Source organism: Dermacentor silvarum, chromosome 1 (genome assembly GCF_013339745.2).
Source record: "Dermacentor silvarum isolate Dsil-2018 chromosome 1, BIME_Dsil_1.4, whole genome shotgun sequence".
Lineage (NCBI taxonomy): Eukaryota > Metazoa > Arthropoda > Arachnida > Ixodida > Ixodidae > Dermacentor > Dermacentor silvarum.
The window spans coordinates 135,674,306-135,697,319 of NC_051154.1; positions in this window are offsets into that span (position 1 = coordinate 135,674,306).

Sequence of the window (23,014 nt, forward strand, 5' to 3'; positions counted from 1 at the left end):
ATCCACACCGCCTCTTCCCGTCTTAACGTTAGGCCTAACATTTTTTTCCACGATTCAGTTAGACAAATGAATATATTATTTGCCAATATCATCACGTTTGGATTCCTTCAAAATGACGTGCGGCGTTGAAGTATGTTGAGTCAATTTAAGCACTATACATTCTCCTCTTTTTATTAGTTTCAGTGTCATCCGGCGTCAAATGTTATCGCACTGCATGCATCACTGTGTACATGCATCAAATAATGTAAACAAGCCTTTGTTGCTGAACAAGCTCCGTGAAATTTTTTATTTAACTTTTGGAAACAGGAAATATTGATATTCTTTTCGATATTGGACGGTCCTTTTTCTCAAGTACTCGTATTCGATTCGATTCTGAAATTTTGTTATTCGAACACCCCTATGAATTTCTAATGTTATACCCGTACTCAGTATGGATGACAATAAAAGGAAACGGGAGAAAGAGGGAGCACGCGTCGAGGCACGTTTCCGCGTGCGGCATATAGTCTTGCGACGACACCGCCTAAGGTGACTGTCTTTTTGCGTGTGGGTGCTGTAGGTGTACATTATTAACGTTCATTAATATTGAGAGGAAGACGAAATGATTTTTTTGAAGAAGGCTTGTTTCTTTAGCTCCACTTTTCCGGTTTGTGTTCGTGCAATTCTGGAAGCTGCCGCTCCCTCCTTATTGCAATGGATGAAGAGGCCTGCGCGGACCTTGCTGGTGCGCAGCCGTCAGGTTGGATAACAAGCAGAAAACGTGGAAGCCCGTGAAGCATTTTAGCAGAATTTTCTTGTGTCGTGACGTCACGACACTGTTGATGGTCACGTGAAGGAAGGATACGGCCGCGTTTTATCGTTCTACGCGCCTCACCCGGGGGCCTTCTAAGTTGCTACTCGTTGTGAGGTTCGATGTAGCAGCATAGGAGACGACCGAGCAAGCCGGAGTGAGTGCTAAAATGTCGCGATGTCCTTCTCCCACGTGACCACCTACAGCGTTGTGACACAGACACCTCCTAGGGAACGAAACAGAAACTAGCTGTAAAAAAATATAAATATTTATCAAGGCGTTCTGAGGCTTGCCAGTATTTTTCCTAGAGTTTCCAGGTTCCGGACCTTCATTAAAAAACCAAAAAAAAAACAAAAAAACAAAGAAAAAACAAGAATAATGTCGAGAATTTCATGGCAGTAGTCATTTATTTGAATTAGCGAACTCAACGTACGACTTTGAAAGGAGAGATGGTAAATGGATAAGTGAACTCAATGTACGACATTTTTAAGGTACTTGATACACGTGTTCACTGTTGTCATTGGTAAAGTCGCTGTTTCCATCAAGGCCGCGGCCACCGCATTCCGATTGGGGTGGAATGCAAAAATGAACGTATACGTTGCATTGGGTGCACGGTTAAGAATCCCAGGGGGTCCAAATAAAGGCAGAGTGTCACAATACGGCGTGCCTCATAATCAGATTGCAGTTTTGGCACGTAAAAAAACAAGATTTTTTTTGCGAGCTCACTGAACTTGGATAGAAACCGTCAAAATTAGTGTATTCATTACCTTGTTGAAATCTTTTTATTGCATTATTCCTTGGAAAACTTGCTTAAAAAGCGCAACCGAACTGGTCGAGCTCACCACCTCTCGACAGCAGAGATTATACGCACCAGAGGAACAGCCTATTTTTAAATGTTGGGAATTTTGTAGAGATTAGTTGTGTTGGACATCGCGGGCACGCTGTACCGCACTACGCCAACAGAAAGCGTCTCACATAGATCCTTTTCACCGATTAGTTCGCTCACTATAGATAGATGGCGTTTGCACCACGCCTAGCCATTCGTTGCCTCACTAACCGTCGCCGAGGCTACGCGGCAGTTTGATTCTCGGTATCGGTCCGAGAGGGGTGGCATGCGAAAACGCCCCTGTACTTAGATTTAGGTGCACATTAAACAACAGCTAATGTCAGAAATGGATACAGAGCCCTGGCATTGGGGACGAGGTATACCTCGTCCCCAATAACTCACTGTGTAGTTTGAGGACACTAAACCCGACACACACACACACACACACACACCACACACACACACACACACACACACACACACACACACACACACACACACACACACACACACACACACACACACACATATATATATATATATATATATATATATATATATATATATATTATGAGAAAGAAATTTACAGGAGAATAAAATTGGGTTCGAGTGCATACAGCAGGCATGGCCAAATCATGAATGGGAGCTTACCACTGTCATTGAAAAGAAAAGCTGTAATATCATTGCATTCTACCGGTGCTAACATATGGGGCAGAAACTTGGAGGTTAACAAAGAAGCTCGAGAACAAGTTAAGGACCGCACAAAGAGCGATGGAACGGAAAAACGTTAGGCCTAACGTTAAAAGACAGGAAGAGAGCGGTGTGGATCAGAGAACAAACGGGGATAGCCGATATTCTAGTTGACATTAAGCGGAAGAAATGGAGCTGGGCAGGCCATGTAATGCGTAGGATGGATAACCGGTGGACCATTAGGGCTACAGAATGGATGCCGACAGAAGGGAAGCACTGTCGAGGACGGCAGGAAAACTAGGTGGGGTGATGAAGTTAGGAAATTTGCGGGCGCTATAGTTGGAATCATCTAGCGCAAGACAGGCGTAAGTGGAGATCACAGGGAGAAGCCTTCGTCCTGCAGTGGACATGAATAGGCTGATTATATATATATATATATATATATATATATATATATATATCTGCTAAATATGAATTGCTAGTACACATTTGAGTAAGTCGGCTTACTAGTTCCTAGTTAGGGGACTGACAAATGTGGAATTCTCATATGGATCTTTGTATTAAATGCTGATCAGCTCGCAGTGTCTGGAGCACACAATGTAGAAGCATTGAGGAAATATGTTCTAATAATTCTGTTTATTGTAGCTACTGTCTTCCAGGTTTTCTTCGTCCTTGTTCCTTTGCGCCATCACCATAGAATAGCATTTCGAAGCGTCATCTAATTCAAACCAAGCAAAACCATTTTGCGATTATATTTATGGACGTCATTTAAGGTTACTGGGAAATAATGATGGCCAGATAGCACAACAAATTTAGTAGAAAATCTCTCGCGCTTATAGAACTCCTCATCCTTCGACAGAAAGGCCAAAGCAAAAGGGCACCCCCACCTACCACCAACCTCCAACTTAACGACCAACCAATCCCCACCGTCAACAATCTCCGCATCCTAGGACTTCACCTACAACAGGACGGATGAGGTGTCACCACGATTTATCGTCTCACACAAACAGTTGCTCAAATTATGCGCATGGTTGGTGGAATGACGTCACGACACCACGGTATTAAAGAAGGGTACGTGATCCATCTCGTCGACTGCCTTATTGTAATCCGAATGGCCTACGCAACACCCTACCTCCCACTCACACCACGGAGCTTGACAAGCTTGATGTCCTTCTCAGCAAAGCTTACAAACAGGATTTTGGACTCCCTATAGATTCGGCCGCCCATCGCCTAGAGACCCTGGGGGCCAAAAACAACGCACGGGAAATCATTGAAGCACATTTCATCAGTCAGAGAGAACTTCGACTGGCTCTTACCACACCGGGCCGCCGAGTCCTACAAAAACTGAGCTATCGAATCCAGCAACCTAGCCGTACGTCCATGCACTTACACCCTCCCTTCAGAATTCAGAGAACATATTAAAGGCGCACCCATTTCTTCCAACATGCATGCGGAGCACCACGTAGCCCGCCGTCAAGAAAGAGCTCGCACCATCCAACAGCGCTACGGGAGCACCCCAATGCACAGACGCCGGACCCTACCCACACCGCTAAGCCCACTTCTTGACTGTGATAAATGGGGACCTTAAAGAACTCACCTGTGCCACCATATGCACTAGCAGCATCCTGGAGGCCGAGGAAGCGCTATCGCATTGGCTATAATTGCCAACCGGGCCGATCATAACAGACTCTTAGAGGCAGCCGGCAGAAACTACGCTCACGGGCGTAAATCTGCCACAGCCTACCGCATTCTCCAAGCCCACCCTCTCGATCTGCCCCTCTAGGACGTCGACATAGAATGGGCCCAGGGCATGAGTCCCTTTGCGGAAACCAGCATGCCCACGCACATGCCTCCCGGGCACCGCATGAAGACTGCGCCATTACCACCAAGGCGGAACCCATATCACTGCAATACAACACCATACAAGGACACTACAGACTCACTCGACAAACCTACCCACCTCCACACAAGTCTCTCACGCGGGAAGAGGGCGTCACACAGCGACAGCTTCAAACAAACACGTTCCCCACTGCTGTCTTTTCCACGCCATACACCCTAGACGTTACACTTACAAATGTCCACATTTCGGAGGGTATGTCTCATTATATCCCACCCCTTGACAATGCCCGCACAGCCTGAACACACCAATTTCTACCAACGAACGGTGTGACGCCGTGCTGTCCAGCTATGACTCACGTGACCAGCGCAGACTGGTGTGGCTGGCCGAGAGACCGCTCAGGCTGCAGGAATCCTGGACTAAGAGCCCCCCCCCCCCCCTCCCCTCACCTTTCCCACCCCCCTGGCGCATGCATGAAGAAGCCTGTCTGCATTTTTCTCTTTTTTTTTCCAGTAAGGTTTGTTCCTACTCCTCCTTTGTGGTATACACTAACGTCCGGCCCCATCGCCGAAACTCACTGAGACTCACAGTCACGCATTAGATATAAAGCGCATTAGTTAGAGATTATGCCGACCAATGAGTGGTTTAGAAATATTACGTTAGAATGTTCTAAGCTGAACGGCTCGTCCCGAGTCACAACGTAAACGAGTGACGAACGATATTACGTATTTTCTGTAAGCTACTACAAAAGTTCAAACCTGGATGCTTCTATCTCGGAGCGTGGCATAAGGAAATATTGCGCAATTGACACATTCGCGTGTGATCCTGTAGAAAATAAACCATTTAATGACATCGTACCAAAAACGATAGTGAACCAAAAACATGACGAACTGTGGCTTCCATGCCATTGGCTTAAAAAAAAAAAAAACGGTGAGCGAATGACAGTAATCGTGATTTAATAGAGCGGCTGAAAGTGTGTGTACCACTGTCTCTTGGAAATAATTTCGGGCCTCGCACCGTAAGGCAATGCTCGCACCGTTTAGACAAGGCGCAGTGAGCTCGGAAGGATGGATATGCGACATTTGCACGTCTTCTGAAGCTTTGGCCAACATTTCGTGCCATTCACGCAGACAATGCGGCGGACAAAGGCCGAAACAGTGGCTGAACAATAGCCGAACAGCAGCGCCGTGTGCTGCCGTTTTATACAGAGCCAGCAGAGGCCAGCTGAGGCAAGCAAAGGACGGGACGCGTCAGCACGCGATCAAACATAGCGGCCCCCACGGGAGTGTGGTGAGAAGGGCTTATAATTGTAGCATTCACTGCACAAGCGCACCTCGCGTGCTTCCCGCAACCAACTCAAGCACACGGCAAATTGCTGTCTGCCACTTCATGCACTGCCGCGAATAAATGGGGTACCAGCATTTGCAGCATAACTGATGCTGTATGAATGCGCATGCGTTCAGCTGGCGTCAGATTACGGGGCCGTGGTGTACCGGTGTTTCATATTGAGTCCGTAAGCCTCTTCTTGACGAGGACTAGCACTCCTTTCCACAACCAACTCGAGCAGACTGCAGAAAAAAAAAGAAAGAAAGAAAATGGTGAGACGTCATCGAGGCAAGGCCCTGTCCCTGCACGGATTTGTTGTGAAAACAGTCGCACCCCTAGAATAATGGCAATTCTTGCGCACTGGTCGAGCCGCACAGTTGTGACGTGTTCTGCATTAGAGAAGACGGGTGAGGCATCCCGGCCCGCCTACTCAGGACAAGGGTGTAATGGAGGTAAATGAGTGGGCGAGTGCTGCTAACCACGCCGTCGAGCAAACTCGAGACATCGAACGCAAGCGACAACGGCGGACTGCGGGCATACCGTCAGTGACGTCGTTCTCCCCGCCGCAGCCGAACATGTGTGTAACCTCATAATTGAGAAATACTTTAATGAAGGGTCGGCATTAACCCAGTGATAAACACCGGGGCCACTCGTTTCAGCTTCACTGGCTAACCATCTGTACGGAGTGCTTGGGAGGTGCTTAAAATTTATTTAAAAGAAATGTTTAAGCAAGCTAGTGCGTACATTTGTCGCTTGATGAATCGCGTGCTAACGCCTTCATCTATGACGTCTTGAAGTGGCACTCATTTTGGAATTTTGTTTTGGTTTATTGCCCGCCTCTGTTCAAAGGGGCTTCAACTGGGGCTGGTTGGTATGACATGGTTCTGTTTACTGCGCTGTACGTATCTCACAAAGGATGAAGAAAACGAAACGGACATGAAAGGGCATATGAAACGGTTTATATTTGACGTGCGCCTGCGAACAATGAACAGTTGAAAGTTTGCGCACATGTTCGTTTGTTTAATTTACTTCGTCCTTTGTGTGAACAGTAAAGCGCAGTAAACAGAACGCCTCCACTGTTCAAAGATCCGCTGCCTTGAGCCGTTGCTGAACGCCCGATGATATTTCTGCATTTGAAGGCACGCGTGTTTCCGGCGGAGAGCCACGAAGGCAGTAAACATTGCATGTTTTCCGACGTGCCTCAGGGTGCGTCGTATGAACTGATACGCCCTATGAATGCAATATAAATCATCACAATATACAATCCTAACTCAGTTGGATGGAAAAACCGAGTAACAGCGAAGCGCGGAGGGAAGCAGAAGGAGCAGCCGCACTTCGCCAGCGCGGTGCCTTGGACTGAAAACTGAAGAGGCCGCCTCTGGAGTTGACAGATAAGTTTGTTTCGCTACGTTTCCTTTAATTTATAGGAAAGAAGGGCATTTCCAATTAACTTTTGGATGGCATTGCCTTCTTAACGAGTGATGTCTTTCTCAATCCGTATAAGCTTAAAGAATATAGGAGTACTTTTGGAAGAAATGCAGCTTGTTAAGTTCCTTGGTCACCACGTTCAAAAGAAGAAAAAAGTCCTGCCAGCGATATTAAAAGTACAGGACACGCAGAATTTTGCTATATTTATAGTAGTACGTTATATACGTACGTTACGTTATATCCTGCTCGAGGTTACGGGTTCGATCCTGGTCGCGGCGGCCGCATTCCGATGGGGGCGGGAAGATAAACTCTGTTGTACCATGGTTTGAGTGCACGTTAAAAAGAAACCGGGTGTTATCGAAGGTTATCCGGAGTTCCCAACTTCGGTGTGCGCCCCCTAATCAGATCGTGATTTTGTAACGTAACACCCGAGAATTTATTTGATAATATTTCTTCAAGACGGGTTGATCTGCCATGGGGATTCTTGCAACTTCAATGTCGCTAGATGCCAGCTGCGGGAATAAATGAATGAATGAATGAATGAATGAATGAATGAATGAATGAATGGGGGAACCACCTGTTCCATGCATGGTAGCATGCTGGGACATAGAATGGAATGCTGCTTTTTATATACTCATCAGCGCACATATTGTGAGCGCATTTTGTGCATATCGTCGTCATCATTTGTACATACGACTCATCATCATATTTTGTCTCGTGCGGTGCTTCGTCGCTGACTCGGGCGGCTGCTCGGAAATAAAGGCATCGCATCGGCCGACGTCTCACAAGTGCGGGAGGTGCGGGGAAAAGTTCTTTGCAAAACGGTGTAGGGGCCGAGATATCTGTGGAGAAACTTTTCACAGAGGCCCGGTGCTCGAACAGGTGTCCACAAAGAAACTTCGTCTCCTGGGCGGAACGAAGCAACGCGACGCGTCGCATCATAGCGAATTTTTCTTTTGTCCTGAATGGTAGCGGTGTTGGCGCGGGCAATATCACGGCAGCGGGCGATGCGAGCAGCAAATTCTTCAGGAAGAGACGCGGATGGAGCAGCAGGTGCTGAAAGGAGTGTAGTGTCTAAGACGAAAGACGGCGCACGACTGTACACAAGGAAGAAGGGACTGTAATTGGCTGTACGTTGGACGGCAGTATTATACGCAAACGTCCCGAAAGGTAGAATGGTGTCCCAGTTGGTGTGATCGGGTCGAACATACATTGACATCATGTCGGACAAAGTGCGATGAAAACGCTCGGTAAGGCCATTTGTTTGCGGATGGTACGCTGATGTGGTCTTATGGGTGGTGTCAGAGGCCTGGAGGACTTCACGAAGGACATGTGATAGGAACGTCTTGCCACGGTCACTCAGGAGCACGCGAGGTGCGCCGTGGCGCAAAACGATACCTTGCACGAAAAACTCGGTGACTTCTGAGGCAGTACCAGAGCGAAGAGCAGCTGTCTCAGCGTACCGCGTTAGATGATCCACTGCGGTAACGATCCAGCGGTGACCAACGGGCGTGAGTGGGAGGGGTCCGTACAAGTCTATGCCCACAACTTCGAAGCGGGTGAACGGGCATGGTAGAGGCTGCAGAGGACCGGCTGGAAGGGATATCGAACGTTGTCTGTGTTGGCATGACGCGCAGAAGCCAACGTATTTGGCGACAGAGATGGAAAGGCCCGGCCAGAAACAACGCGTTTTGATGTGGTCGTAGGTCTTAAGAAAGCCCAAGTGGCCAGCCGTCGCGTCGTCGGGAAACGCTTCTAATACTCGGAGTCGAAGTGAGCGAGGTATGACTGGTACCCACCGGTTACCGGAAGGATGGTAGATTAATCGAAATAACGCTCCCCCCTGAAGCTTGAAACGTGAAAGTTGTCTTAAGCGACTGTTGGGGGGTCGTGCCAAGCCAGTAAGTCGGTCGATCAGCGTTCGGCAGTATGGGCCAGTACGTTGGAGTGAGACGAGGTCAGTAGACAGAAGAAAGTCAACTGAGGCAACCGCCTGTCCCGTGCTACTGGACGTGTGCTGAGACGTGTGGCTAGATGGTGACGTGCAGACCGAAGGTGAAGCATGGGCGTTTGGAGACAGCGGGTAGCGTGACAAAGCGTCGGCATCTTGATGTTGTTTGCCGGACTTATACGTGACAGTGAAGTCATATTCCTGCACGCGCAGTACTCAACGGCCGAGGCGTCCAGACAAGTTCTTCAGGGACGACAACCAACAGAGAGCATGATGGTCGGTCACAATTGTGAAATGGCGGTCATAGAGATAGGGTCGAATTTTTTGTATTGACCACACGATGGCGAGGCATTCCTGCTCTGTAATTGTGTAGTTGCGCTCAGCAGGAGAAAGAGCACGACTGGCATAAGCCACGACTTGCTCTTCAGACTTCTGACTCCGCTGCAGCAGGACAGCGTCAATTCCATGCCCACTGGCATCATTGCGTAGAATAGTAGGGGCGGTTGCATCGAAATGACGGAGCACGGGCCCTGACGTGAGAAGTCGTTTGAGGGTCTGGAAGGCGGCTTCACAGTCATCCGACCACGCAAAGGCCGCGCTCGAAGTCAGAAGTTTGTGTATAGAGGAGCGGCGATGGTGGCGAAATCACGGACAAAGCGGCGAAGTAGGACGCTAGTCCTAGAAGGCTGCGGAGTTCTTTAAGTGTGGTTGGTGGCGGAAATTGGAGCACTGCAGCGATTTTATCGGGATCAGGCTGGATGCCATGCTTATTGACGACGTGGCCCAATACTTTAATGCTTCGGCTTGCAAAGCGGCACTTTTTAGTATTGAGTTGGAGTCCCGCGTTTGCTAGACACGTCAGAACTTGGTATAGACGTTGTAGGTGCTGGGAGAAACTCGACAAAAAGATGACAATGTCGTCCAAGTAACAAAGGCATGTCTTCCATTCTAAGCCACGGAGTACTGTATCTATGATACGTTCAAACTTAGCTGGTGCATTGCACAGTCCAAAAGGCATCACGTTAAACTCGAAAAGGCCATCAGATGTAGCAAACGCAGTCTTTTCTTTATCTTGCTCATCCATTGGAATCTGCCAATATCCAGAGCGCAAGTCGAGGCTTGAGAAATACTCGGCACCTTGTAAGGTATCCAAAACATCGTCAATACGAGGCATTGGATAAACATCCTTACGGGTAATCTGGTTTAGCGCCCTATAATCGATGCAAAAGCGCACAGAACCATCCTTTTTTTTAACAAGCACAACAGGACAAGACCAAGGGCTTGCTGAAGGCCTTATAATGTTGCGTGTCAGCATGTCGTTCACTTGTTCTTCTATAACTTTTCGCTCCGAAGGTGACACACGGTATGGGCGACGGCGAATGATGCGAGAGCCGTTTATTTCAATTCGATGAGTAGTTACAGTGGTCTGACCCAGGCCTCGCGAAGAAACGTCAAAACAAGCTTCATGCTTCATTAAAATGGTGAGGAGTGCATCCGTCTGGGCCGGATTGAGATCTGCACTCAAGGTGGCCTTAATAGCACTAGTGTGGCCTTCTGCGGGCGTACAATGCGCGGGAGATGTGGCAGGTGAAACACTGACGACACATACCGGCGCAGCGTCGGCGAGCTTGGCGACAGTAGACCCTTTCGGCAGTAGTAGTGGCTCAGGAGTCGTATTAAAGGCTGTGAGGTTGGCATAGCCACTCGAGAACCGGATCAAGAAAGAAGCGATTGCGAGTCCTCGAGAAATGCAGCGCTGAGAAGGTACAACCAATGCGTCTCCGTCGACAATGTCTGTTGACTCAACGGTAAGTACACGTTCTTCGTCTGGTTGGATAATAAAATCCGCTGCTGCAATGAGGTTGGGACACGGGGAATCGAAAACGGGATAAGTCTCGGTGTCGCTGATGTGGATCCCTGGGTCGCCGCACGAAATTAGTGCAGAAGCAGCGGACAGGAAGTCCCATCCTAATATCATCTGATGAGCGCACGTCGAAAGCACCGCAAGTTGCACATGATGACGAATACCGTCTATCAGGACGCGAGCTGTGCACTGTCCGGTAGGAAAGATGGGAACATCATTGGCACCATATATATATATATATATATATATATAGATATATATATATATATATAGGATTGGACCAACATACGGCGTTTGCATTTTTCGCAGACGGAAGCACAGTTCACGATGTATAACAGAAATAGCGGCGCCAGTATCTACAAGGGCGTCAACGGAAAGACCTTCCACACAAACTGAAAGCAAATTGGCGGGGCGAGCAGGAGGAATTGGGACAGTGCGATACGATGCAGTTTCTCCTCCGAAAACTGCAGCCTCTAGTTTTCCGAACGGGTGTCCACAACATGGGAACCGGCACGCAAGGGTGATGAGGAACGGCGGTAAGGTGAAGGAGAGCGACGCCGGGGCGAGCGGGATGCTCGAGCCATGTCCTGGGAAGGTGAAGGAGAGCGACCAGAAGAGGTTGTGTACGGTCCGGGAACGTACGAATCTAGCCCTGGTATCCTGTCTTGCTCAAAGGTGTCGTAGCCTCGCCTTTCACCTGGGTGACGACCGGGAACGTAGGAGTCAAACCTATAGGTGCGCTGTCTCGCTCAAAGGTAGTATAGCCCCGCCTTTCATCTTGCTGACGCCGACGGCAGAAGCGAGAAATGTGGCCGCGAATACCGCAGTAGAAACGAACAGGGCGCGACGACCGCCACGGAGAGTAGTACGGCCGTGCAGGAGTATTCGCTGCCAGCGAAGCTAGGGGGTCGCGGTAAGCTTCGGCAGGTGGAGAATGAACGGTCGAGGGAGGCCGGGAGGCAATTTCGGCATAACTTGGCGGACGAATTGGTGCAGTAGGCTTCTCCATTGGGACGTTTGTCATCGACGCCAGTTCGTCCTTGATGATGTCACGCAGTCCAGGAGGAGCGGGGCGAACGGTTGCAAGCGTCGCAGGTCCAGAAAGATGGCCGTGAAGTTCCTCACTTGATGCAAGGGTGATGCTCGCAGCGCAGCATCACCCTTGAGATGAGGGTCACTAGAGGCGCGTGGCAGGCGAATAGACTATATATTATTAACTTTCCTCGCGGAATACTGACCTACGGTCTCCGACAAAATGTCGTGGGATTGACGTCTCACGTGCTAAGTCCTTTCTCTCTCTTTCTAGTTTTTGTTCCAATGAAAGTGAAATGCATAAAAAAAAATCGGCGGAACCCATCTCACAATGACTGTCGACGGTAATACGTTTCCCATTGAATCAATATAACGACACAACGTATTGCTAACGTCGAAACGCGTTATGTACAAGGCGTGTACTGTAGCGGGATTCCTCTTTCGTTATTTTTTAAGAGCACTCGGCGCCATCTAGCGCCGCCACCGCGAAGCCAGCGCGTGAACTTGGAAGTGCATGGCGCGCCGGCGCGTGCGAACTCCAAGAAACGCGTCATGCGGCCACCGGGCTCCTCTCTCGCGCACCTTTCTGGATCCGTTGCACCGCCTGGTGCCGAAAAGTCCGCGCCTGGCCTCCGAGGCGAGAAGCGTGGCCTGCCTGGGAACACTCGGAATTGTTGCCGCGCTGGTCGAGTGACACATACTCCGTGACCCAAGTTGGCGAGAGGTTCATTGATGAACATACCCGGTGCACTCATGGCGAAGCTCGCTGAAGCGTTGCCGTCGAAAACGTGGATTGAAAAGCGGCACATACTTGGTGCACTTGTGGCGCAGCCCGATGCAGAGTCGCGGTTGCTGTCCTTGAGGATCCCCTTGGGGACGTGGGTTCGATTCCGCTCAGTATGGAAGAAATTTAAGGGCTCGTTTTCGTCATTGTAGAGCGGAATATTCCTAGCGGCACATTCCCAGTTACCCAAGATGGCGTCAAAGAGGTTCGTTGAAGACTAGCACAGACCGAGTGGGACGTACCTATTGCTCTAAGTCGGCGTCAAAGGTTTTCTTTGAACAGCGGTACTTACCCAATCCGACATTGCCCGTAACCCATGTCGGCATGTTGAAGAGCGGCGCACATATGCGCATTGGCACATATACTCAGTGACCCAAGTTGTTCCGACGGTTGGTTTCCAACCCTGATCCCTCATCACAGCAGCCCGATGTGCTATCCGTTCCACCACGAATTACCCAGTGACCAAGGTAGGCTGGAAAACATACAAACATACATAAATAAAAACAAACGTAGAGGCGTATACATAAATAAATACTTGGGCCTCGGAAAATGCGCGAACTACCCTAAGATAAAAAAAAAATATGTGTGCACAATCTATGCAGGCGTTGGTAGTAAGTAGTAATTGGTTGTTTATTTTAAATATAATGAGGGAACGGAAAGGTGTGGAAATTACTGTTGACCGCACTGTAACTCTCTAGCTACATCTGCTCACACCTGAATGGCGGTCAGCAGTGGCGGTGAGGTTGACAGGCCAGGGAAGAGACAGGGAGAGGGGACTGCGCTGGAGGAATGGAACTATTTGCATACTGTACAATGAGGCATATCAGCACTCCTGCACTGCTCGGCGGCCCCGAGAACAGGAGTGCACTGACAGGCCCGAGTTGCTGGAGGACACAGTGCACCCAGTGGCACCTACCGCTTCCTATAATGTAACATTGTCCTATATGCCCCCTTCTTCAGAACTTGCGCGCGTTAAGAAACATCAGGTGGTCAATACTAACCCAGATCATCCACTGTGGTGTGTCTCAAAGCCTATCCCAGATGTTGCTTTATTTTCATCATACGACACAGCGAAAATAGGGACAGCTGAAAAAAAAAAAACTGCTTCTTTATAGCTTAGTTGACTGTGCTCCAGCTCCCTATAAACAGTGATAAACAGGGTGCAGTACCCATGTAACCCATGACATAATATATGGAGCAGGAAAAACGATCAGTGCGTTGAAATGCTTTGCACATCAAAAGGAACGCGCTTACCTGATGGGAATACATGAAGCAATGGCTTGAAAACAAAGCCAAGAAAAATAAATACAACCATACGTAATTTTCGTGAAAAAAAAATTAAGTACGGGCGCTAAGAATGAAAAAAAAAAAACAGAAAGAACGCGTACTAAGTATAGTGAAAAGCACATAATGCTGAAAGAAGATGAGTCCAACGCGAGACGGAGAGAGTCTGTGAGAGAGAGTGATTGTGAAGAAGACGAGGCGCTTTTTTTCGCAACGCTTTAGGGAGCGTGGCTGAGCGCCTTGAGACGGAGCGTTGCAAAAAAGAAATAAGGACGCTCAACTCAACCAGTTCTCCTTCATTGGAAGACATAATTTCCGAATTATCTCCATTTCACAACGTTGGTACGTTGATTTGATGGTCCAATGTGAAACACATTGCAACCTACTACGGAGGATAAGCCAAAAATCGAGCTGTCGCAACTGAATATTGGTTGTTTACGGACGAATAATTATTCACTAGCACTTCGTCTTTGTCGTCAGGGTAATTCCTTATCCTTCAAAAAAAATAATCAAACAAACAAACTACCATACTCTTCAATTTTTGAGAGCGAATAGGATGTGGCGATAGCCTATAGTGATGGACACCCACATTTCATTTGGTCAGTGCGATTAGAGAAGCACTTCGCAATGCGTTTATGTCATTTGCCTTGTGTTGGCATAACATTCACCGAAACTCCCTCTGACAAGTGTGTATTATTCATCACACTAGGAACCTTGCTGCACAGAACAAGTAATCTGCCTTTTCACTGTAGCGGGTATTGTTACAATGCTGGCAGCGCCAAGCCCTCCGCGTAGCACGCGCTAAGTGCGGCGCCTCACGGCCTCGCCGTACGTGCGGAGCTGCGTCACATGCTCTTACCATAACAACAAGGCTTCCGTGGCGCAGTGGCGAGAACGCCTGGCCCGTGACCTACCATTTATGAGTTCGAACCGTGTCGGGAGAGTTTTTCTTTTAGACCCATTTTTTTTCTATAACTGCGGATAAACTTAAGCGACCCGGCCGTGAGTGATCTATATAGTGGCTATCACCATTAAATATAGTAGCAGTGTTTGGAAATATACAAGCGATCGCAGAAGAGAGGAAAAGAAAAGAACTGGGTGGCAGCTGGCACCAGGAGGCATACAGTGCCTGCCTGCTCTGGAGACAAAATGGGTACAAAGAATAACTATAGTGGCATGAAAAGAAAGCTAGAGAAATAGTACAGATGTGGAATGGGAGCGCACTGTAGACAGTACTATATAATACACGCTAACGCTAACGATACACGCCACAAGCGTTTAAAGCAGCAGTGCTCCTCCTGTAGCCGCTGGCATTGAAATTGTCATCGGCATCATTAAAATCGATTAAATTCGTTGTAGGACGCCGATGGCTACAGTAAAAATAAACTAGATGGCTCAACCAGTGTCGCAGAATATTTTTATTTGATTAATAGTCAAATTACCGATGACAAGCGGCGCTTGGGGAGAATGCGCGAGAACTGTCAGGCTTCGTTGAGCGCTGTTACGATTCACTTTGAGCGGTCATGTCCAGAACAAATGCAAACGCATGGGAAACAGCGTGCCTAACGATCTCACTCGTCAACATGAACAGACGGGCCCGTCGTGCGGGTCCGATGAATGTGCGAAACCTGCCGTGCCGCCTTGTGACCAGCCCAGCCCCGCTTGGGACGTTCCACCCGCTACAACCACCAATCTCGCTACGGCAACCAATCCTGACTACTGCAACCCACCCTCACTACTTCGTCTGGCTTGCCCTGACGTGTCCTAACAAGGTCCTCTGAAGTGGCGGTACGAGAGAAGGAGAATGCCCGGATGGGGGAGGGTACAAGAAAACCAGCAAGCTGCCACGTGAAGAACACTTTTGCTTTGCCCTAGCATGCAGGAGCATGCACGCTGAACGTTTCTTGTATGTTTTCTTTGGAGCACACCGCTCACCCGTAACTATGTATTGTGTTATTTGCTTTTACATCGCCTCGTCTTCCCTGCTGGACCCTCTCCGATGGTCAACCTGGTTCGAGCTCCAAGCAGACGCCGTTTAAGGTTTACCAAAGTCCAGCCCGTAATAGCCCTTAGCTGAGACGTTTACTTGACAACGCCTGTTATCATTTCTGGCTTAACGATCATTTCGCAAGTTACTGAAGGCGTGCTGTTTGTAGGGCATATTAGCGTTCTTGGCGAACATTGTGCGTTGTCTATTGTACTACATCTGCGCAATTTCTACGAAAGCGCGTCGCGCGTTAATGGAGCCGTGATGTAGGTGGGCGATACGGCAACGCCGGTTGCTACACAACTACAAAAAGAGTTGGACCTGATAGCGCCTTATCGGCCAGCCGGCTAAAGGATTCAAGAGGTAGCCGTATAAGCCCGTCAATTGAAGGAGGGGCATCGCCCGGAACGCGCAAAGCGTTGTCATATCAAGGCGGCACTCATTCAGAACACGTGAAGTGCATTTTCAACAATAATGTGTGGGCACATAAGTGCGTTAAAACTCGATGACATGGCGGCGGTAAGACATCTTGAAAGCATAGATAACACCCATATGCAGTGTATCCAGTGGCTGCAGATTTGATGTATAGCATTAGGCGGAAAATAATGGATGGTGGTATGCTGGGGTGGCAGGCATGCAGAAAACGCAGTGCCGATAGAAAAATGTCACAGTTTCGCCCTAAGGGCGAAGCAATGAATGCGATAGCAACACAGCAATGTCATACGAAGTAAGGTGAGCGGCTTTGGTAGCAATGTGAATTGTAGTAAACACGAGCTGATTAAGTAAGCAGGTGTGCTGCGCCGTAAGTAGACCGACATGAAGAGAGACTCGATGACCACGAGAAGGCGCTTGTGAAGCGGTGGTGCTGATGAGAAGCGCTTCCCGTGGGCAGCGCGTGCGAAGGGACACACCTGTAGCGCTGCACTGCCAATCCGGGCAGCATTGCATGTGTAGCGTGCGTTGGAAAATGTGGCCCGACTATTACTAACTGAATGAACAAGCGTGGTGTGAGCGCGCACAAACAAACACGAATAGATCACACTGAATGACTGCAGAAAACGACTCTCAAAACGCTGGCAGCAAGCATACGCCGCAGCGGGCGAAGGTACGTGCGGTCTATCGCTTCAACGGAAACTGAGCGGCGAATGCACGGCGAATAAAGGTCAGAGCCGTGTGGAGATAAGAGACGGTGCGGACGAGCGACGAGCGCGGTTGTTGGCAGAGTAGAAGTCAATTATAGACAATTAGAATTAGACAATTATGAAAACTAGACCAGGTAACTTTTTAACCCAAAAAGTCCGACGAATGATCCTGAGGCTAGAGTTGGAGCCCGTCATCCTAAGAGTTCATAATCAGTTCCAGACATGCAGAAATCTGACGCCGCTAATTTATGTAGTATACTAAAATCCAGTTAATTTCACTCAGAAATTATTAAAAACGGCGCAGTTTTCAGGACTTCGACCATATCAACTTGCCCAGCTGTCCATACTTTGATGCTGATCACCCATAAAATCGAAAATGAATTTCCAATGAGCGAAGCGTCGGGCGAGCGTGTAGCGAACGGAGATTGTGGCTTAACCTCGCTTCATGCTTGCCCGACGGTAAGGCACAAACAGCCATGCCCCTCATGGGCGTCTGCTTAAGGCGTGACAGTTGCGCTCCTCGGCAATTCAGATTCGGTTGTCTGTTTGAAGTTGGACGGAGTTCATAACGCTGAAGAAATTGGCCGCTTTGGCTGAATGCATGTCTACAGGACCGCACATAGACTCCTTGTATGACGTGCTTGAATTCTTGAATTAGGGACAATCATCTGTCGCTTTGGGTTACAGGCCTGCCGCGGGGGCTTAGGGGCTAGGGCGTCGTGCTGCTAAGCACGATGTCGCGGGATCAAATCCCGGCCACGGCGGGCGCATTTCGAGGGGGTGAAACGCAAAAAAGCCGTGTGCCGTGCATTGGGTGCGCAATGAAGAACCCCAGGTGGTCAAAATTAATGCGGAGTCTCCCACAACGGCGTGCCTCATGATCATATCGTAGTTTTGGCACGTAAAACCCCAGAATTGTTGTTTTGGTAAGAAGTGGTCTAGTGTTCGCAATTGGTTGTTTAATTGTTACCTCGAATTGTTTTAAAACGTGTACTTCTGTGGGAGGATGAATACCAAGGAATTCCTTCTGTTATCGCATCTTCCCTAGTTTAAAGAAATTTCGAGCGCATTTTCTCAAACACCCTGTATCTGGGAGATGGTGCAATTAATTCTCCGTTCGAAAATTCTGACGGTCTCCACGTTTTCACTGGTAACAGCCAAGTGATAAATATATGCTGTCAAGATTTTATTTGAATGGACTTATATCTTTCATATCCGCAGCACAATTGTGCGCCATTAACTCGGCAATAAGAAAAATATTCGCTAGTGATAACCTTCGCATATTTTAACTGATCGGCTCTTTGTTGCGCAAGTTACTGCCATCTCTTCACATCAACGAGCGGCAATGTCGGAATATCTCTTCGTATCACTGGCGACACACTTAGTTAATCAAATCAGCCTTTGGTGACACACCCGTGTCAACAACGTGTGAGATGCTCAGGTGGAACAATTGTCCGCCTGCTGCATCACCACCTCCACCACCACCACCGCTTTACCCGCCGTGGTGGCGCAGTGGCTTTGGTGTGGGGCTGATAAGCCTGAGAGAGAGAGAGCATTTCGATGGGAGCGAAATGCAAAAAACACCAGTTTACCGTGCAATGGGTGCATGTTTAAGAACGCCAGGTGGTCAAAATTACTCCGGAGTTCCCCACTACGGCGTGCCTTATAAACATATCGTGGCTTTGGCACGCAATACCCCAGAATTTAATTTAATTACACCACCACCATTGTTGATGATTTCTTAGCATTTTGTTTCGAACAACAATGCGGAAAAAAAGAAAGGATGAACAGCGAATGAAGCACCCTTCGAGACAATACTGCTTCGTTTTTTTTTTAATGCTGGTAACCTTTGCAAATCTTGTATGTTTTTTTCCTATGCAGGGAGCATTGCTTTATGAAACAGTAGCCCAAGCTGCGTTATATCACAGTGAACATAAATTGTTACTAGCTTAGAGCACATCATTTAGGTTGTTGCCTCATTATTAAGGGGCACTGGTCGAGTTAAACTCTGTGAGCAACCGTCAGGAGAGGTGCCAAGGTGATCACCAGCTTTCTAGTGTACAGAGTATGCTATCAAGCAATTTTCGCACGTCCACGCAAACAGTTTGACTTTTTCGAATGAATTTGACAGTAATGAAATAAATACGCATGCATGTGCACTTCCTTACTCGTGAACAGCGGTCTTGTAATTTTTTTTCACGTGGCACCACATTGAAAAAACCAAGAGTACTTCATCCGCACTGTTTAAAAGAATCCGCCTCTTTGAATTAAAGGAAGTGGAGAGCTCGCTTCGTTGCTTTGCATACTGACTTTGCGTGCTGTTCTGGGCGCACTAAACTTGCGGCTATTTTGGGCGTACATTTTGCTGCGGTAAAAGAAAGAAAGTGTGAATGAAAACCTGCGTAGTTGAAAAAGCGAAAACGCAAATGGGACGGACGTTTTTACTGAGATAGTCTAGAAACTGGCCATGGAGCGAAAAAAATAGAGATATATGAAAAGCCACACAGAAAGCAAATGGAGCAACTGCAAGAAATAAAACGCTGCTGGGTTTCTACCTACATCTCCCTTTACTTCTTTTTCTTGACGCATCTGCGGCGTTGCGCACTGACGGGAGTGCTTTCCGCAGGCTTTATGTACGCTCCAGCGAAAACCGTTATCGACCGTCCACTGCGCCAGGCGTGCGTCGCGCGTAGCATGCACTGAATGTTTCGCAACCCACGCGGCATCCGGCTACTGCTGCTGCTGCTGCTAGCGATGGGAGGCGCACTGGGCGTCAGTGGATGCCTCCATCCACCACCGTACTTAGTGCCTCCACTCCTCCTACACCCCCCTCCCCCCTCAGACACTCTGTCGTTCTTGTTGGCTGTACACTGTTCGTTTTTTTTTTCTCTTCAGCAGCGCAAATAAGTATTCAAGGGCTCAGCTCCCAGCAGGCGGATCTGATTTCGAGTCGTGATGCTTCACATCTGCAAAATCGCGAGAGCTGAGCACACAAAAGAATTTATGCTTCTACTTCTAAATGTCATTTCTGATTGATTGATCACTTTCTTTCTGTTTGCTTTTTTATTGCCGCACGCAGTATGTGTTCAAGGGAAATCATCTAGGGCTCAAAACGCTGATAAAAGGTCTTGAAAATGAAAGTTCTTTAGGGGAACAAGTTTTTTTCCTGCAACAGGTATGGAAGGAGAGTGAGAAAGGGAATATTAGCAACCATAAGCTAACCGTAAGAGCGCACGAATGACTACCCTTACATAGGGGTAAGTGGAGAATGGCGTAGACGTATCGGAGAGAACACGGGAGTTCGCATTAAAAATCAGTTTCAATGATGGGTAACGAAACACTATACTTCAGTGCGAAAACACACGACCACAAAGAAAGAGGCTCACACACACGCGGGACAGCCGCTGTTCCGATTATGTGTGTGTGTCTGTAGGCTGTGGTAGATAAGAATAGAGAGAGAGTGGTTTATGTGTACTAGGACACCACAGATCCTCTCAAGCTTTCATGCTCATATGCTCATGCGCGTGTGCAACTGGTGTCACACATGTGTCGGCGGGACAGGTCATGCCTAATGCATGTTCAGCAACTCGTTACACATTTGTGCCCTTCACGAACTCGAGGGAGAACAAATGAAGAGTGTTTGCGTCTTCTTCACTCATTCCCGCTTTATTCAGGTGCAACAGTAGCAATTTTTCACGCGCAGGAGCTTCTTCGCGTCGAAGTGCGGTACGTGGCCAAGAAGCGTGACAGTCCTCATGCGACCATGCATGCTTGATAGGAGCGAGGTTTGCTTCCTCTTCAATATCAGCGAAGTTACATCTCTTCTGTTCCACCCTTGAAGTTCTCGTCATAGTACATTTCCACCACTATATCTGGAATCAAGAGAAAACCTTACACGCATGGGCCATATTTAGCATATTTTGCATTGGCGCACGTGTACAGCTCATACAGTGATCGCGGCATTTTTTTACACTGATGGATCAATCATGCCTACATCGTCAGCCATAGGCGTCTGGATTAGAGCACTGCACGGGCTCGAACTTACCCAAAAGCCCAGGCCGGCCCATGGGCTGGGCTTGGGCCGAGTGAGCAAGTAATGATGCAGGCCGGGGCCGGACTTGGGCCAGGCTCGGGTACAAGCTTCGGGCTCGGGTTGCCACCGATTCGAATATTAGTCGGCCTCGTAGTAGGCCTGGTTATGGTATTTGTAACTTATCAAAACTGTCGAGTGTAAATATTGCCGCTCTTACAGAATTTTGATTCAGTGGCGCCTGTCGGTCTATGGGAAAGCAGGGGCAGGCTGTCCACGATACGGCAGCGCTACACTTTACCGATTAGCCGTCTGGTAAACTGGTTCCAGGGGCCAGCCGCGCCCACCTAAGCCCAACTTTTTCCGTCTTCGTGAAACTGAGAAACCCTGGTCAACGTAGTCCTTAGGCTATTAAGACCTCAGATTAACGAGGTGAGCGTCATGTTCTTATGAGAGACAGACGACCTGATGTTCTAATGCAGGTGGCGAGATAAGTGACAGCTGCCCCGCCGAACAACAAGAGGAAGTGCATCAGCCGGGTAAGGGAGCGGCGGCGAAGGAGGAATTTCAATAGTAGCAATATTAGCAAGACGTCACAAAGTCGGGACAAAATTATGACGAGTTAGATATTATTAGCATTAGACATATATTTGTAGATGGTACGCCTGCTTGGATAATGAAAAGATTACAGAAGAAAAATTTCTAGACTGTTTTCAGTTGCTAAAAATATTCTTAGTGTAGCAGCCACATGGGCACAAAAAGTGAAATAAATTTTCCTGCAGCTGGTTACATTTTTCAAGAGCAGAAGACGTGATTGAAGCAGCGTTGTTGGAAAATCTTTTGCTTATACCCAATATTATTTAGATTTTCGACAGCAGTGAAAAAATTTTCACCTTACATTGCCTTACCTGTGATCGTTTTAATGCAAAAAGAAAATTGAAACAAATTTAAAAGCTTTCTTAGAGCAATGAAATACCTCATTAACTGAGCAGCCAATAACTTCTGGAATATAATTAGCAAGTTATGTTGCCTGCTATGGAATAGTGCAACTTTCTACTGGTTCCCACTTAATTTTATTCTTCTTTGTTCAAGCGAGTTGAATATTGTGCCGTAATTTATCGCATAGATAGTCCAACGTAATTACATTCTGACTTTTTAAGTGCTCGTAAATAAATACTTCAAACCAACAAGGACGCTACAAAATCTTGCAAAGTTGCTGAAGTCGATGCGGAAAATAAAACAGAACGCAGAAAACTTTAATCTTTTGATTAAGTTTTCTTTTGAATGAAGTTCTGACACGTTATATTGCGCAGCCCTCGTGTTCATTGGCTTGTATTCGTTCTTTCTGGCACTATGTCGGTTCGCTGGGAATTAGCGTGAACGAAGAAGTAGGACCTTTCAGCTTGGTGGAGATAATGAAGCTACCTGTTCTACGCTGTGCATGCACTGTCCTTAAGACCGCAAATGTTAAAGCAAAAGTAGACAGAGCTGAAATTTACTCATATAATGAAACCTCGATACTTGAATTGCTGACTGAACGATTGACGACTTTCAAATGAAGCCGAATAAAGCAATATATTTGTCCCTTGTGACAATATGGTCACCCAGTAACGTTACCATCGCGTGTCTCATATTTACATATACAGAGGCTAGGAGAGCTTCTAGTGGCAGTGTATTACGAAATTCTGAAAACCAATAGAGCAGCCTAATTAAATTTACATTCCCGCCAATTTGGTTGTCATGAATTCTAGCACTGTACTTTGCAATGATTCCTCAAAGTTCAAGAGCGAGATGAAATAGCTAACGGTGTGTACAAAAGTAGTCACCTATGCTTTAGCTAAACCGGGTGTTTTTGCGAAGACTGCCAAAAATTCCTAAAATAAAGCATTCAAGATGAAAACGCAATTTTTTAGAAACCAGATTATCGGCAACGGTGGACGTCAGGAAACAGGTAATGTGTTCTCATTTTCTCAATAATTAGTTAAACATAATGATAATCTAATCCCATCGGCGATAATTAAATAGAATAATTTTTCGTTTAACTAA